Below are 16,430 nucleotides of genomic sequence, written 5' to 3'. Positions count from 1 at the left end.
ACTTTAGCGGTGGGAAATTTGATTAGATTATTTCTAATCGATACTGTCGCTAAACCTTAGAATGAGGTTCTAATTGCTACATATATTGCTACACAATATGTAGATTTTCCCATAAGAATGGGTATTTTATTAGTCTTCAAAATATCTTGTGTGCAATTATACAGTGTACCTTTAGTCATCTTGATTTCAGATTTTGTTTAAGATCGTAATTTTGTTTTGGGATTTTCTTACAGTCTTTTTAGTACTTTGTACAATGAAATAGTAGTCGGAATGCTTTTGAATGATATGGGATGAACGCGAATGCTTGATTAATAACATCTTGTTTGGTGCCCCATGTGAAGGTACACTAATACCGTTTTTAATACCACATCTGCACACTTCAAACAAAAAGTTTCAAATAGTTCCAAGATTTCTCTTTGATTTTTTTTTTTTGCCCTGGCAGGAAATAACTGTATCCTTTGAATAATTTGCGCCCAGGAGTCGTTAAGTGTGAAATTGTAGATTAATCCTATAGGGAGCGAGGTCTGTGTCAGTCGGCTCACCCCCACGGGACAGTGCAGATGGCGAATCGTAATTTTACAATGGGCACAATCGATGATTACATGCATGGACGTAACGGACAAAAAGAGCGGCCTCTTAAATCCAATGTATTTACGAGGTCCTAGCGCCCGACATACAAAGTTAAGATATTCTGAGCTACGTCTCCACGCTTTGCAAATACTGTACAGCGTGGGTAATGATGATGTCTAGGAGCGGCAAGTTCAAAATAAATCTCAATTAAAATGACCATTGCTCAACTGAATTAATTTCTCTCCGTATTGAAATTTAATACTGGTCCATGGTACCTGGACAACCGAAGTGTGGTGCTGCCCAATATGAGAATGGTACCTGAAGCTCCTGACAGAAATGAGGGTTGTATTTTTATGCAAAAACACAGTAATCATTCCTCGATTTAAAGACCATAACACTTGAAAGACGCCTGTACGTTTCGCCTTGTCTCATGCTTTTCAACAAAAGCACCGTTTTTAAGCTTGCAAGTGCCGATTTTTAAAAACTACAATACAGAGTTCTTCGTCTTAGAATTTGAAAACATAATTGTTGTAACTTTACTATGGCTGTGTGTAAGCTGGAGTAGGATTCAAAGGAAATGAAGCATTGGTTACTAGACAGGTTTGTATCAATAATTAATTATTTCCACTGGTCTCCGGCCCACACCTTACAGATATTTTTTTTTTCCCAAAAAACACTCAAGCCGTGAGGCTCTCGAAGCCAGTTCATCCAGGGTTCTGTAGAGTTCAGCAGGCTGAGAGCATGCTGGTCTCAAGGGAAACTAGCCCATTATAGTGCAACATCTAGCAATTCTGGTACCTGGTACCTGCAGGTTGATGGACTGGAGAATTGGGGATTTGTTCAGGGGTAGCAGTGTCTATATGGGACTCCAGCCCACATCCATTCAGTTATAAAGCCCTAAAAATGACTCCATACTGCTCCCTTTACTTACAAAACTAACACTGTACCTAAATTTGCACCCTTTGAAGCCAGTTGTTTTAATCGGCCTTACACTGTCTAACGTTAATGCTGGAATGTTGAATGAATCCCTGTCTGTTGGCAGTGAAAGAGATGATGTAACCGGAAGTAAGTCAGAGTTTTTCTTGTGTCCTCTTTTAAGAGCTCAATTTCCCTACAGGAAAATAATCTATCAAGATTTATCTTTCTCCTGGAGGACATGCGGCAAGCCAAACGTCTTGTGTGCAGAAACAGACAAGTACATTTGAACTGCGATGGGCAACTTCCCTCGTTCCCGAAATAATAATAAAAAAATGCACCGTATTCCGTAGAATCAACCTTATCACTTCATCTTCTCTCCGCAGTCTGTGTGTTTGCTTGAAATCAGCTTTTTAAAAGCGGGGTAGGGCTGAGCGCTGCTGGATAATTATTGAGACTGATAGGCCGTGAATCTGCCGGCTGCACAAAGGAGACAATGTTGTCACTGCACAAGAGCATCAGACCTGAACGGAGGCTCTCTGATAAGTGCTCCGACCACCTTTTGTCATTATTGGAGAAACAAGGATGTCCTAATAAATGGTTCCCTGCTGATCAGACCTCCTAGAAAGGACAGAAAAGACGTTTCCCAGCATACTTAACCACAGATAATGGAATCAACAGGGTTCCCACTCCACAAGGCGGTCTGTGTTTGTTTGACCTGTTTTGTTTCTACTAAGTGTTTACCAAAACATGTTGTCATGTAGAGGGACGGTCAATTAACCCTTCCACTCTCCTAGCAGGCCTGCTGGGAGAAGGTCAGTTCGGCCAGGGCTGACATGTGACCTTTTGTGACTTCTGAGTCTTGCCCTGTCTCTTGCTGCCTGTCTCAAGAAAGACGATACTGTAATTGCATTGTCTCCAGTTGAAAGGCCAGTGGTGCCCGAGAAATGCTGGCTGGCTAAGTTTTGTGTTGGAGGCTACTCATTGGAACTAAGACGGACAGACGAGGAGGTAGGCAAGCAGACAGACAGTCACTTGCTTTGTGTTGGCCCAGATTAGTAGCTGCCTGAAAGAGAATTCTGGTAGGAGTAGCTCTGGCATCCTGGCATAATGGTTAAAGGGCAATAAAGTTCTGTTCGTTGTATGGGTTTGTAAAGCAGTAGTTTTATATATGTCGGCCCTTTTGATTGTTCAGATTTTTGTTTCCCCTACCAAACATGTATGCAAGATCTCATGGTGTGCATCCTTCTTGCACCTGTGTGCCGAGGAATAGAGGAATTCAAAATCCTTGTGGGATTACAAATTCCCCTGGATTAGAACGCCAACCAGCATTGTGAGAACACATTGGGAATTCATTGACGTGGTGGCCTTTTTTTTTGGGGGGGGAAACAGTTTAAAAAACAAATGCCCAGCATTTGCCACTGTTGGGGAAAATACATTTGCCATGCCAACAGTCTTGGAGGCATACTTTTCTGTGAAGTGGGTGGAATTCAAGCAAGAAGGGTCATTCTGCAGATTACTCTGCCTGTCCTCTGGTTCACGGCTAGGGCACCAGTTGATGGCCTTGAGGGGACTGTGTAGCTCTGAAGGAGAGGAGACTTTTCCTTCCTGACAATGTCCTGAACGGCAGCTCTTCCAATCCCCTGACCCCGGGCCGCAGAATTAGGTCACCAGCTCGCTTGCTTAGAGTAGTGTGCACATTCATCTGTGGCTAATTGCTGGTTGTTGTTCACTAGTGATCAGAGCCAGCAGTTGGAGACAACATGGGGGAAAGGGAGGAGACATAGGGATCGGCCTGTTACCCCCAATTAAGGGATTAGGGAACAAAAGGAGCTCCTGAACACCGAAGGGTGAAATGTGCGGGACAAAGAGGGCCAGCCTGGCACATAGCCTGACTATCTAAGTCTTATGGAACGATGGAATCCCCAAGTTATAGGAAGTTCCCCCAAAGGAATTCTGAACCATTTATAAATGTATTTTACTGCATTAAAGGGTGTTTTACAGTCTTTCTCTATAAAATTGTATCTTATGGCGAATGTCTTGCTGTATCGTTTTTGGTGGGGTTTTTTTAAAGTTTGTTTATTTTGAACATGACTTCTCAGACCTTTTGTTATAAAATGCCTCCTAATGTCCCTTCAAATGTTCTTGAAGTCTCTCAGGTTTTGCAAAGGCATGATGGTGAGACTTATTGAAGCATGTGAGTAATATATTGTATAAGTATTATTCTAAGAAATGGAGTTATTACATTTGAAATATGCTATTTGAGCGGATAGTCCAAAACCACAAAAGGCAATGTTTGTTATTTTTATCATTTTCTTTAAATGTTGTTGTCCAATAATCAATCAGAATTGCACTTTGGTGTAGTTCTGTTTTATCTATGGATGTTCTACAAGTAGATATCTCAGGTAGACCTGAGAAAAGTGACAGACACAGATAGGCCAGTTTTTGTAGATCCACAGTGCTTTGTCTGGAACAAAATGCAAAATATCGTTACAGCCCTTTCCCTGGCCTGTAATGAATGCATTTCTCAAGGTGACCAATTCCAGTAGACATGCTTTGCAATATTTTCCCTTTCTGCTGTGCTCATCCTTCATGGCAATCGATAAGCCTAATTGGAAACAAAATGCTGGCCCCGCCAGATGAGGTTTATTTTAATTACCCTGAGAAATGGACAGTGTAGTTAATTTGCTGGTGGATTTCATTCACTCCTTATGTCTTTGGATTTTCTGTTCGAAGACTGCTTGGCAACCCGGAAACACACAGCCTTCTTTTTCTGCACTGATGCTCAGGGGAGTGAGCCAGACAAAAAATAGGACACCTTGTGACGCTCTTCAGAAACGAAAGTGCATCGCTTGCTGAGGTGCCTGCATTGTGGGGTGGCTATAAATCCAGGTGACTAATGTAGGTGAGTCTTGGTGCCCTGATTCAGCATTCACGAAAACCTTCTTCTGCACTGCCTATCTTGGTCTGATTTAGACACAAGACATCGGCCACAGCTAGCCAACCTGCACCATTCACTCTTTCAGCAAACCACAGAAGAAAATGGATTCTTTGGTAAGAATTTTCTTTCTATTTTCTCATTTGTGCATGTATACTGTACATTCAGTATAGTTTCTCTAACAAGGCATGTCACAGGGGCTAAGTCCAGGATAATGTACTGCCTATTTCTATGTTATTACATATTTTTTACAGCAATCAGCTCCTTTGTCAAATATTTAAAGCCCAATTGCTCTGTCTTTTACTGTTTATGCTCTACTTTTGTGTTATGAAGTGTGGAAAATATCTGTAAAAATACCAAAAAGCAAGCACAGAGTTTAAACAAACAGCACTTCAAGGAATTAGCATTTCCAGCGATGTGAGTATTCATCTTTTCCTAAGCTTTAGAGTTCTGCCTGGGTTTATAATTTGAGGTCTTCTATGTTCTCATTCAAGTTGGACATGTATGTTTTTTAGCTGGAAACCTTTTTTTGTACAAAACATGGCAAGTCATCAGATCCATCGCAAGGTGCTGATTTTCACTAAGTACAAATACTAATGTGCTTTTTTTTTAAGCCAGGATCTCCTCTCTGACTTATTGTACTCTTTAAAAATAAATTATTTTTAATGTAAGTTTTGTTCACAGTTAATTGTTGTATGCCTAAATACATTTCTGATTTGAAGCAGTTGTCAGGCTTTCAAGCAAATGAGAAAAGTGAGCATCAAGGAGTTTGAGCAAATAATGTATAGTTTATATTTCAATATACAAAGCATACTCAAATACCTTAATATTGACATAGGATAGTGGAACAGGGAATTGAAGTGTACAATAACTGAAATGCATGAATCATTTCGAAACGCATACAGTACTGTACGTGAACTTAGTTTAATGCATATACTTTCCTTTTCAACATACCATGATATGAGGTAACACGGTTTTGGTAGATCTTAATGGAAGAGGCTTCCGTTAATGAAATGATGAGTGTAGTCTGAGGAGTCTCTTAATCAAGACTAAATAAATCTCCACATTGAATGAGCAGTGATTAAAAAAAACACTGACTCGGGATCCAATTTAATTGGTCAGATAGCCACCCAGGATGTTAAGTGATTGAGAGAAGTAACTTTCACTCCTTTCAATATCATGCAATACTTTATTTCCCTTATTTAGGTCAGGCAGGGTTTACTTAAAGGGATTCAGAGCCACATGGGTCAACACGACTGACCCTACACCCAACCTCGGTCATGACCTTGGTCTGTGTCGGCCAAAGGATACAGGCCATCACTGATTGAATAAAAACAGAACAAGATGCCTGTCCCCTCCCCCATTCACACGTCTAACAAAGGCAGAAATACTTGGGAAATCATTCAAAGTAGTGCAGAGTTTATCCCCATTACAATGTCTTTTGAAAGGCCTGTGAGTTGCTCAACACGCAATATGAAAGTGTATGTGGTTACCGATATGGGACGTTCACAAGTGCTGAGGAACAATGTTCCGAATGGCTCTATCTCTGGATTCTACAGTAGGTGTTTGAAAGGAAGAAAATTGTTAAAGTGCATCTTCAAAAAGAAGTGACCAATTGATAATTGCTACATAACTCCTTCTCTTAATTCTATTTGCCAGGAGAAGTCGTGATTATCAGTATACCAAACATTCAAAAATTCCCTGTGAAAGACTGATTAGACTTTGGTGAAGTTCTGTTTCAATACTTATTTGAACAATAACCAATATAAGAATACTGGTCTGCCATGATGCTTTATCTATTAATGGGAAAAACATGCTTTCCATGACATGATTCCTTAGTGCAGTTTATTCTAAATCCATTTGATTCCATCATGTTTGAGTCCTTTTGAAGGGTCTTAGAACAGGTTCTAGATTTTGGGACACATTTCCGTGCAGAAGGGCAGGTAAGTGTAGTTTAGGGGTCCAAATGCTCAGCACTGTATTGCAGATGTGTTTTTTTTTGTTGTTGTTTTTTTAGGGAAGGATCTAGTTTAAAAACATTATGACTGCATTTCAAGCAGACAGTGGAAAGTGGCTGGCTGAAAGGCAGCCTTCCCTGTCAAGGTTTGGGGTAAGTTATTGTGCAGTTAAATGAGCTGCTCGGTAGAAACAATTGGCAGGAAAAGGGATTGTTAGCAAGGTCTATTGGAAGTAAGGCTGTTGACCTTGCTGTTTGGCTGGGATAAGAATTGATGACAAAGTGTTCGGCCCTTAGTGTTAGGCCCCTTGCCCTACTGTCTCCCCCATTAAAATGACTGATGGAGAGACCTGGTGAGACCCGCCTGATGTGAGGTTATCATCATCGCTATACTCAGCATGAAATCTTTAATAGGAAAATCAACCCTCTGACTTGTGTGTAATTGGATTTGCTGGGACTCTTGCTAAATTGAGCCTCAGTGGGTAGCGCAAAGCTTGTTAAGGCTGGACAGGCATCACAGGACTGAAGGAGCAGAGGTACTCTAGACATGTGGAAGAGCACTGCCTAACGTCTCTTGTGACAGAGCCCTTCATATGCATTACCTGCAGAGCTCTAGCCACAAGAGGTAACATTGGCAATCAAGCCTTTGGAGAGGCACAATACATTTTCCTGGAAAAAAAGCACTACATACGTTCATCACCACTTACTGTAACTTGATTTGCATTATTCCAGTAGTTTGGTGTTGTCTATGTCTATATTTAACAACCTTCACCTCTTCTCAAACCACACAACTATGTTGTGCTGCTGTGCAGATGGCTCCCACGGACTGCCAGGTGGCTCACTCTGCTGTAAACCACTTCTGTGCAGAACCGGACTCTGGTGAGGAAAGCAGGAATGAAAGCAAGTACAGAGCATCACTGGAAAATTGGATAGAATTGAGTAGAAAAATAAGCTATGAGGAAGTTACCCACCAAAAGGTGAATTAATTAAAAAAGCAAACATAATGCTAGGATGCATAGTCAAAATAGAATAAATAGAACTTAATTAAGGGATAACATACTAAAATTATATAATGCACCAGTAAGACCACTTAGTTTTTTGCATACAGTTTTGGTTACTGTTTGACAAAATATAGTGCTGATCTGAAATCGCTCCAGAGCAGAGCAACTCGATACATTCTTAAGCTTAAGTGAATGTTCTCCATTGACAGGCTGAAGGAGCTGAATCTATTTAGTTTTGAACAGCTAAAACCCTGAGAGGCCCGAGTGTAAATATTCAAAATCATCAAGAGCATTGACAAAGTCAAACCAGGGGATTTCTTCAGAAGTAGCAGTGGAGCATGAACCAGAAGACACAAGTGGAAACTATGTGGAAATGAAAAACTGCAAGCAGGAGACCCCTTCTTTACTCAAAGGGTTGTGGGAGTCTGGAACAATTTACCCAGCCATGTTGTTGACCCTGTAGTTACCCTGACGTCTTTCAGGAAATGGCTGGATGAGATCCTTGAATCAATGAACTGCTAACTAAGGGCTAGATGGCCTGCACTTGTTTGTAACCTTTCTTTTGTTCTTATAAACAGAATACCAATCCCACTCTGCAACAACAACACTTCAGCAGATCTTGAGACGGGAAACCTTTCACCATACAAATGTCATTACCCTTTGAAGTTTTCTCTTTCCCTTTCGAATGACATCACAGCTACCTGTATTCAGAACGCCAAATTCCTGCTCATCTTTCTTAAAATAATTCTGCTCACTGCAAAGAAAGGGGGAATGTAGGTGATTTTCTCTGAGAGATGAGATTTTGCAAGAGACTCTGTTGCTTCTCATTGTGTAAAGATATTGAAAATTTATTTTTATGTCCCAAGGCAGATAATCAGTGCCTGTTATCGGAATTGAAATGAATAGAAATGTATAATGATTTGGACAAGGATTGTATAGCTACCTACTGTACATAAATATGTAATTCTTGATTTGCCCTGTTTGCATGAACATTTGCAGTAGGATGTTGATGTGATGGCAAGAGACTCCTCTTACAGATTTATTATTATAAGTAATTTGCACATATGTCCCATTCCTGCTGCAGGTAGTCTCCACCTTGGGTTGAGGTGAAAATAGGGCAGTTATTCTGAGCCTTCTCTGAAAGATTTTCCTCTCTGTGCGTAGCAGTGTAAAAGCAACAGCAAAGAATACAAGGGTCTGTGATATGAGCGAGCAGGTAAAGAATGGACAGAGGGGCGTGATCTGTATCGTTATCATGAGAGGAGGTTTCATTGTTTTTGAAGAGGCCTTTTCATAATCTCCCGAATTATTGAATATTCCTTAATTTCCCTTCAGGGAATTAGGAATTTCTACAATTCCAAATAAACATTTTTAATTGTTTGCTGGTATAAATGCATATTAATGCATAATAATCCTTTGCTGGATATAAACATTGATATTTTCCATCATCATGTCTTTTTAAAATTTTTGCTCATGACATCTTTGAAATAAATGCTGTTGTTTTTCATTCTCAGAAATCCTATATTGTGAAGCCCATCAGTTAATGTTGACAGGATGCTCACCTTTAAATTTTAAATAGACTGAATAAGAGAGTGATGTTTCTCTTCTTAGCATCACTGCATCCTCTCTGACCGGTGGTACTGCTTCAAGCCCTTACTGTACTCCAGAGCATCTAATAATGCTGCTATTGCTCTTCTACTTTAGTAAAGGGAATGTAAACAGCAGGGTTTGCATAATGAAAGCAGATTGATTTTTTTCCTTATACCTTAGTTCTAAAAGATGCAGGTAATACATCTGAAAACCTAAATGAAACTGGTGATTTACCATGTGTTTTCCAATTCACACCTGCACACATTTGGGAAGGCCGATATATCTCATTAATATGGGTTTGGAAATTTCAAACTGTATATTACATGATTGAACATAGAGGCAAAGCACTTTTATTAGCGAGGTGTCATAAATGTAAATGCTAATCTATGGAAAAGGACACACTAATATGTAGCAGAACCTCTCTTAAAACACAACTGGAGGAATCTGAGAAAAGTTACAAATGAGGATTCCAGCACCCAGGCTACTTTTTTTTTTTAAAAAAAGGCAGCAGTGCAGAAAGAATGCACTCGACCAGAGAGTCTTAAACAAAATAATATCAAAATCGCGGTGAATTGCCGAGTAGTTTGTAATTAGTTGGTAATGGATCCGTCTAATCAAAGATCAGTAATATGATGCAGGGGGAGAGATAGTGTTTCCAGTTCCTTGTGTTACACAGAGTGGCTGTAGACACACAGGTAAGCACTGAACAAAATCTCCCTGACTCTAAGGCATTAATCATTAACATACCCCCATGCAGGCCTAGAGTCAGGGCTGAGAGAGAAAACCTAGCAGCAAGCAGGAGGCTCTCTGTAAAATTATAGACTCATTTCTAAAACTGGGTTATGACAGAGGAGTCTGAGTCTGGTCACTGGTTTTCCTTCAACATACTGTAGGCAGAATGTAAACGAACAGAGTCTGAAATGGTGAAACTCGTGGTGATCTCAGAGAACTAAGCTTCTGCTAGCTGGTGAACCTACTGATGAAAGGCTGAGGCTGAAAGGCATGGAATACTGAAACGCCCACAGCACACCCAACCTCCTATTCTATAAGGTGTATTTTTATATGTATGCATCTGGATATCAGTGCCTGATAAGGGTATAAAAAGGATTCACCGAATTCGACAACCATGGACACTCAGGTATTGTCATTTTCTTCGCCCTCTGACTTTATTGCACAGGAATTATGATTTGTAAGTCTTTTATTTGCATGATGCTTTCCAGATATTTGCTTAAGGAATGGGTTGAGTGAGTGTGTGCTGGATATGATTTGTACGGCTTCCTTTATTTACAGACACTACAATGAACATACATCCAAGTTTGGGAAAAGAACATTGTCATATTAAGGGATGACACAAAGCACTTGTGAAATAAAGGCAGGATGCAAAGCAGCAAAAATGCTTATATGTCATGAGAATAAGTCTGCCTATCTGTGTCAGCAGGATTGTTGCCATGTCCTGGCTGTATTGTGAAAGTGTGTTTACAAGTATGCTTTCACAAGGTTTGGTCAAGAATAACTTGCAGGTGTTCATTCGGATTCATCTCTGATGATTGGCCAAGCCTTGTGAGAGAAATACTTTCACTTACTTGTATCTGACACCTTTTGTTTTTCAGTGTTACTGTTATTTTTCCTTTTTGCATTACCTTTCAAAATAAATTTGGAACTGGAACATGCATATCTAAAATCCCCAAAATATCAAGTGATTTGAAATGGCTACAGTATGTGTGCTAACCTTAAGGCAATGACATTTCTGTAACTGTATTGCTTAGCAGACACCCTTGGTACCGATGCTGTAGCTTCTATCAATGCTGCTCACTTCATGGGAAAGCCTTGAAAATCACCTGGCAAATTGCATCTCCTTACCTGCTGCAGAACCTTAATCAGCCCCTCCTTTTAGGGCAATACTGGGAGATGGGTCCTATCTCTTACATTAATGGCCTGTTACTTTGTGTGCCAGTAACAGTATCCTATAAAGCAGGGAAGAGATTGCTGTAGTACAACACTATAAACCAGTTTCTCAGGTAGTGCAGAATGAGGTAGATAGGCTTTAGATTTCTAGGAAAGACTCTGAGTCATTGCATGAAGGAAATTGAGTTCTTCTCTCTGTCTCCACCATTTGGAGACTGAGCAATCCTGTGCAGTGGTGCAAAAACACACAGTTTCACGATTACATCTTTAAATGAAGACATGCTAAACGGGGGCAGAAATTGTCAAGTTGCTGGCGTTAGATGTACTAGCAGTTTAGAAGAAGAGTGCTGTATTTTAATGACTTCTTCAAAGTACAGGAATGATCCAATTGGCACATTGTCAAACGAATACAGCGTTTTCTGATTGAAATCATGCCTGGAATGAGAGCTTAAGAAACGACAGGAAGCCCTTCTGCCCATCTAGCCTGTTGGGGAGTTAGCAGTCATTTGAGCCGAGGATTTAATCCAGCCATTTCTTGAAAGAAGCCAGGGTATCGTCTTCAACGCTATGGCTGGGTAGCTCTGTGAAAAGAAGTGCATCCTGTTCTTGGTTTTAAATGCATTTCCACGCTGTTTCCACTCGGATAATTGGATCTCATGGTGCCATTTTAGTTCTATCCAGTAATCAGATCATAAAATAAATGCGTACCAATTATGGGCAAGGAAAACAAAGTGTAATGCCAACTGGTACACAACCACAAATTAACTAAAGGATTTGAAAGGAGCCGAACTTTCTTGTCAACAACATACATGTAGCAACCTGTGGATTGTGGTGCTGTCCTGTCTGGGTAAGTGTCCGCTCGTTCTCAGTTTTATATACACTTCCCTGTAGTTTACACTGATGCCTTCTGGTTCATGTTTCATTGCTCAGGTTGAAAAAGTCTGGTTAGGTTGACTTTGTCAATGTAATTTATTTTAATTAGTTTCTCCCATAGTCCTGTTTGATTGCACAATTCAAGTCCTTTGAGCCAATTATGCTCTTTTACCTAGTCATTCTGTTTCTCTTTTTTATTGCTTCCCCCACATGTCTGCAAACTATCAACATAAATACCTATGTGCTTTTCATAGGCTCAGTATTGCCTATTTTATATCTGTAGTTTATATCAATGTAATTCTCTGCACTTATATACATTATACATCATTTGCCAGGTGTTGCCCAGTCTTGAATTTTGTTTAGATCATTTTAAATTTCCTTTGCACTTTCTACAGCAAGGTTGTCCACCATAGCCCCCTAGAGCCCCAATCCAGTCATTTTACATCACCCCTGGAACACATGTTAGAGCAATTGATTAGTTAAGCAATTAATGTTTTAATGAAGGGCTCATTGGACATTGAGGGTTATGGGATTGTTCCAAATAATTTCTAAATTACTTAACTGAACGCACCACTTAATTTAAAGGCTGCCTATGGAACCTGCTGGACTGGAGCTCTTCAGGGGCAGTGTTGGAGACTGTTTTTCAATGTTCATTAATCCCAATATCCAATACTTCCAATATTGGGATCATCTATAAATGTTTCTAGTTTTTTAACAACACCATCCAGCTGCCTTGAAGCTGTGTAATTGGTAGTTCGTGGTGGCAGTGATGGTAAATTGGGCATCTTCTATGTGCCAGGTGTTATTCACACAATGTGTACAACAGCATTGCTCTCATTCAAGATTGAGGCATCTTCAGCCGCGCACTTTGCCAAAAGTGAAGTGTCGTTTTCCCGTCTGCTAGACAAGTTTCAAGTCCAGACGTTCTTCCCAAGCCCCTCTCAAACAGTCACTGCTTTCTTTATCAAACACCGGAATCTCCCTGCGGCCCGGGGATCTGTCAGAACGTTCTCCTCGTTTGCGGATTGTAATCTCCACATCAGGATAGGATTATTGTCACCATCCTGGGAAACATTCATCTGTTGTGTAGGAAAAAGCATACAGTATTAATAAAAATATCTACAAGCAGGAATCTCGCAAAATGCCAAAAGACTCTCAGCACACATGCATGCTTATTATATTTCATTGTGTCAGTACTGCATAATGCAAATCCTTCTTATGAAATGTTACAACTGCCTGGATGTGTTGGAATGTTACAGTGCTGCCTGTTTGCATTGCAGGATACCTAAGGTTATCTGGACAATTTAGTATTCTACATTGGTTACCTTCAATATCTACAGTATATATAAATTTTTCCACAACGCTGAATGCAGAGCGCTGACAAGTCTGCCACGATATTATTTCCTTTCCATATTCCATCCAGAAACCTTCAGCTGTTGTTTTAATGCGAGCTGCCATGTCAATTCTTTATACACAACAAAAACAGGGCGGCCACGTCTGTCCAGTCTGTGTGCTCTATTGCCACATGACTGCATTTTCAAAGGGGAATTGTGTGGTTCTGCGAAACCTCTCTGGAAATGAATGTTGGGAGAGCCCTCTCCCGTGAGAGACTTGGTTTTTGTTTTGTTCTGTTTTTAACTATCGGAATGCGTCGGGCCGCAAACGCGGGGTCTTGGAGCCGTTTTTCCCAATGTCCCGCCAGGCTGGTTCCCATGTAGGGATGAGGGAGTTGTGGGGGGGGGGGGGGTTGGAAGAGGGGGTGCAACAGTCGTGAACCCCGACAGTCCATTGTGAGATTGATTCTGACATCTCGAATGGTGTTCTTTTAATGATATTGTTCACCTGTCTCGTTGGCTTAAAGTGGGGACAAAGTGAGGAGAGGTGGCCAGAGAGCAATGAGGGGTTGTCTGTGCATGTGGTGACGGTGGTGGTGGTGGGGAGGGGAGGGGGGTGCTGTTTTTGGAGGAGATGACAGGTGGAAGAAAACCCCTTTAGCAATGAGCCCCTGGCCTTTATCGGGGCCTGCAGTCTGAGTAATGAAGTCCAAATTACAACACAGGGTTGCGAAGAACAAGTCTCTATTGTTTCCCTTCTTCTCCAAATGGGTGTCACAGTGAGCCGTGGGGCAGTGACCGTTACTGCACAATTTAGTCTCCCCGTTGTCTCAAGAAGGCCTCATCTTAGTTTCTCAGATTAGACAAATAGCCCCCCCTCATCCCCTATCACCCCCTCCTCTCCTCACCCCCCCACCCCCAACTAAATAGGCCAAATCTCTTCTATTGTGTGTAGACTGCACAGTGTGAAATCCACTGTGACGTTAAATGTTTTCTAATGAATAATTAGTGAAAGGATATGCAGGGGGAATATGTGTAATGGATTGTAGACTGCATTTTAAAACTTTTTTTTTTCTCCTCTCCTTATTTTCCCGGACAAAAAAAAGTTGCCTTTCACATAAGTAACTGCGATTGTTACCAAAAAAAAAGGATAGGGAGTTGGGGAGCTTTGTGTCAATTTGATCCTATGGATTATCTTTTTAGGGTTTTTTTTTTTGCATAGAAGATTGCAAATCAAAGGATGCCTGCCCTCCTAAAAAAAAAAAAGAAAAGGGTTTTTCACTTAAAAACTGGCAGCCATGAAACGTATTGGCCAACTCGGGGTTTGATTTTTAAAAACGGGACAACCTGAGTCGTGGGATTTTTTTTTTCTCGCTGCTCTGCTCTTCTTTGATTTTGGCGGTCTCAAAGGTGCGCCTGTTCGCTTAACGTGCCCCCCACCCATAACCTCTGGAGAAACTCCCACAGGAGGGGACTGTGCTGGCTGCTGCTCCTTGTAGCTGAGGTGTGCGTACACACTCCTCGGGCTCTGCTCTTGTTTGGAGCAGCTCTGCTGTTTACAATCAAGAATCTCTCTCTCCCACACACACTCCACTCTCTTTAAACCCCCCCTACTGTCAACAGAGGGTTTAAAGTCTTTTATATCTAAATACCATGGATCATTGTTTGCTATTTTATGAAACGGCCACACAATATTCCAAAGAAATTCTGTAAGAGAATGAATTGCTCTTATTTGCATTATGCCTTCTGTACAGGCCTATTGTACAGTATATGTCATTGCTCTGTAGATTGTAAATAGAAACATTTATATATATATAAACCATACACAACTACTGTAAAATAAAACAAGAGGAATGCACATTCACTATTTGTTGAACAGTTTGTTTAAAGACAAAAGCTACGTTTATCCAAAACGTTTAGCTCAGCCCTCTGCTGAAGCACTTTGCATAAGGTCCAGATGTTGGTCAAAACATGCTAGTTAACTATTAAACTTCAGCTGAAAGTTTTTCTACATTCACATCACTGATGTAATGGTGGATGAAATTCAAGTTTAAAAATGGAACTTAAATTCTCTTGGGCTTATTTTACAGTCGGCACAGGTCAGAGCAGAATTCATCAAGCAAAACTACAGACCTGAACTAAAATGTGAAACATGGAGCTCTCTCCCTGTGCAGTAATGGCCCTTGATTTGGTACATTGATGCCCTGACGACTGTAGTAATTTTGTGTGTGTGGAGCAGTGAGAGACATTCCTAAAGGAATTTGTGTGTTTTAATTAACAGTGCCCTCATTTGGCTTGAACTCATTACTCTCCATTTCTGTTAAAGTTCCCCTGATGTTTCCTACTTAGGAATGTCACAATATCACTTTTAATTAGATCCAATTTTGCCTAAAACATGGGTACTGAATAAATGAAACATTGTTTAGTGCACTCGAGCTCCCTCTTCAGGACACAGCGAGCACTGGTTAGCTTTATGACCGCAGATAAACCGCAGTTTATTCGCCGGAGATTTTGGCTCCTTTCTATAACTTAAAGGACCTTAATTAAACAGGTACTGCAATTATTGATCACTTATCTCCGATGAGGAGGAGCACGTATGAAGCAGCCTGATATATCAATTAAAAAACTCCCTGCGAGCAATTTAGAATTAACCGATTTGGTCATTAATTAACAAGGTTCAGTCTGTAAAATACTAAGCAGTGTCCTAGCCTGGCTCTGTTGACGTCGGATTCCGACAATGCAAACGGGAATCAGCCGACAGGAAGTCTTTTAGTGAAACTTCGGGAAGTTGTGCTGAAGTACTGGTGTGCGAGTATACTCGTGGAGCGTTCGTGTCCTTCACGTCCCTCCCTGGTGGGACGAGAGCGTCGGAAAAAGCAGAGGAAAATAATAAAAATACGTGAATCACGGCAGGCTTGGACTATCTCCCACTTAAAGACAACACCTGGATGGTTTCGGGTTTCATGAGACTCGGAGCTATAAAAAAAACTCATTTGCCTTGAATAAGATAGATAATAAGAATGATTCTATTGCTCTTCAGCCGAAAGAGAGGATTTAACTGGCAAGCCTTAAATACAGATCTCAACCCCTCTCTTGCAGTCTGGATTGGCTGCGTTACTGTAGGCCTCCAAGTGATCACTGCAGTATTATTACAGAGGTGCATTCTTCCCATTACACTCTACAAGTGTAAAAGTGTTTAAAAACATAATGCTTGCTTTGCATTTTTTCCCCTGCGAGGTACAATATAACAGTTTACTGATTGTTGATTTCCATTGGTGATATGGCATATGTTTGTACATTAAGGTGTAGCAATGTCGAAAAAAACCCACTTTTCAGGAATAAGGCGA

The sequence above is a fragment of the Lepisosteus platostomus genome, chromosome 24 (genome assembly GCF_059453375.1).
Source record: "Lepisosteus platostomus isolate fLepPlt1 chromosome 24, fLepPlt1.hap1, whole genome shotgun sequence".
NCBI lineage: Eukaryota > Metazoa > Chordata > Actinopteri > Semionotiformes > Lepisosteidae > Lepisosteus > Lepisosteus platostomus.
The sequence above is the reverse complement of the archived record's forward strand: the minus strand, read 5'-3'. Positions refer to the sequence as shown.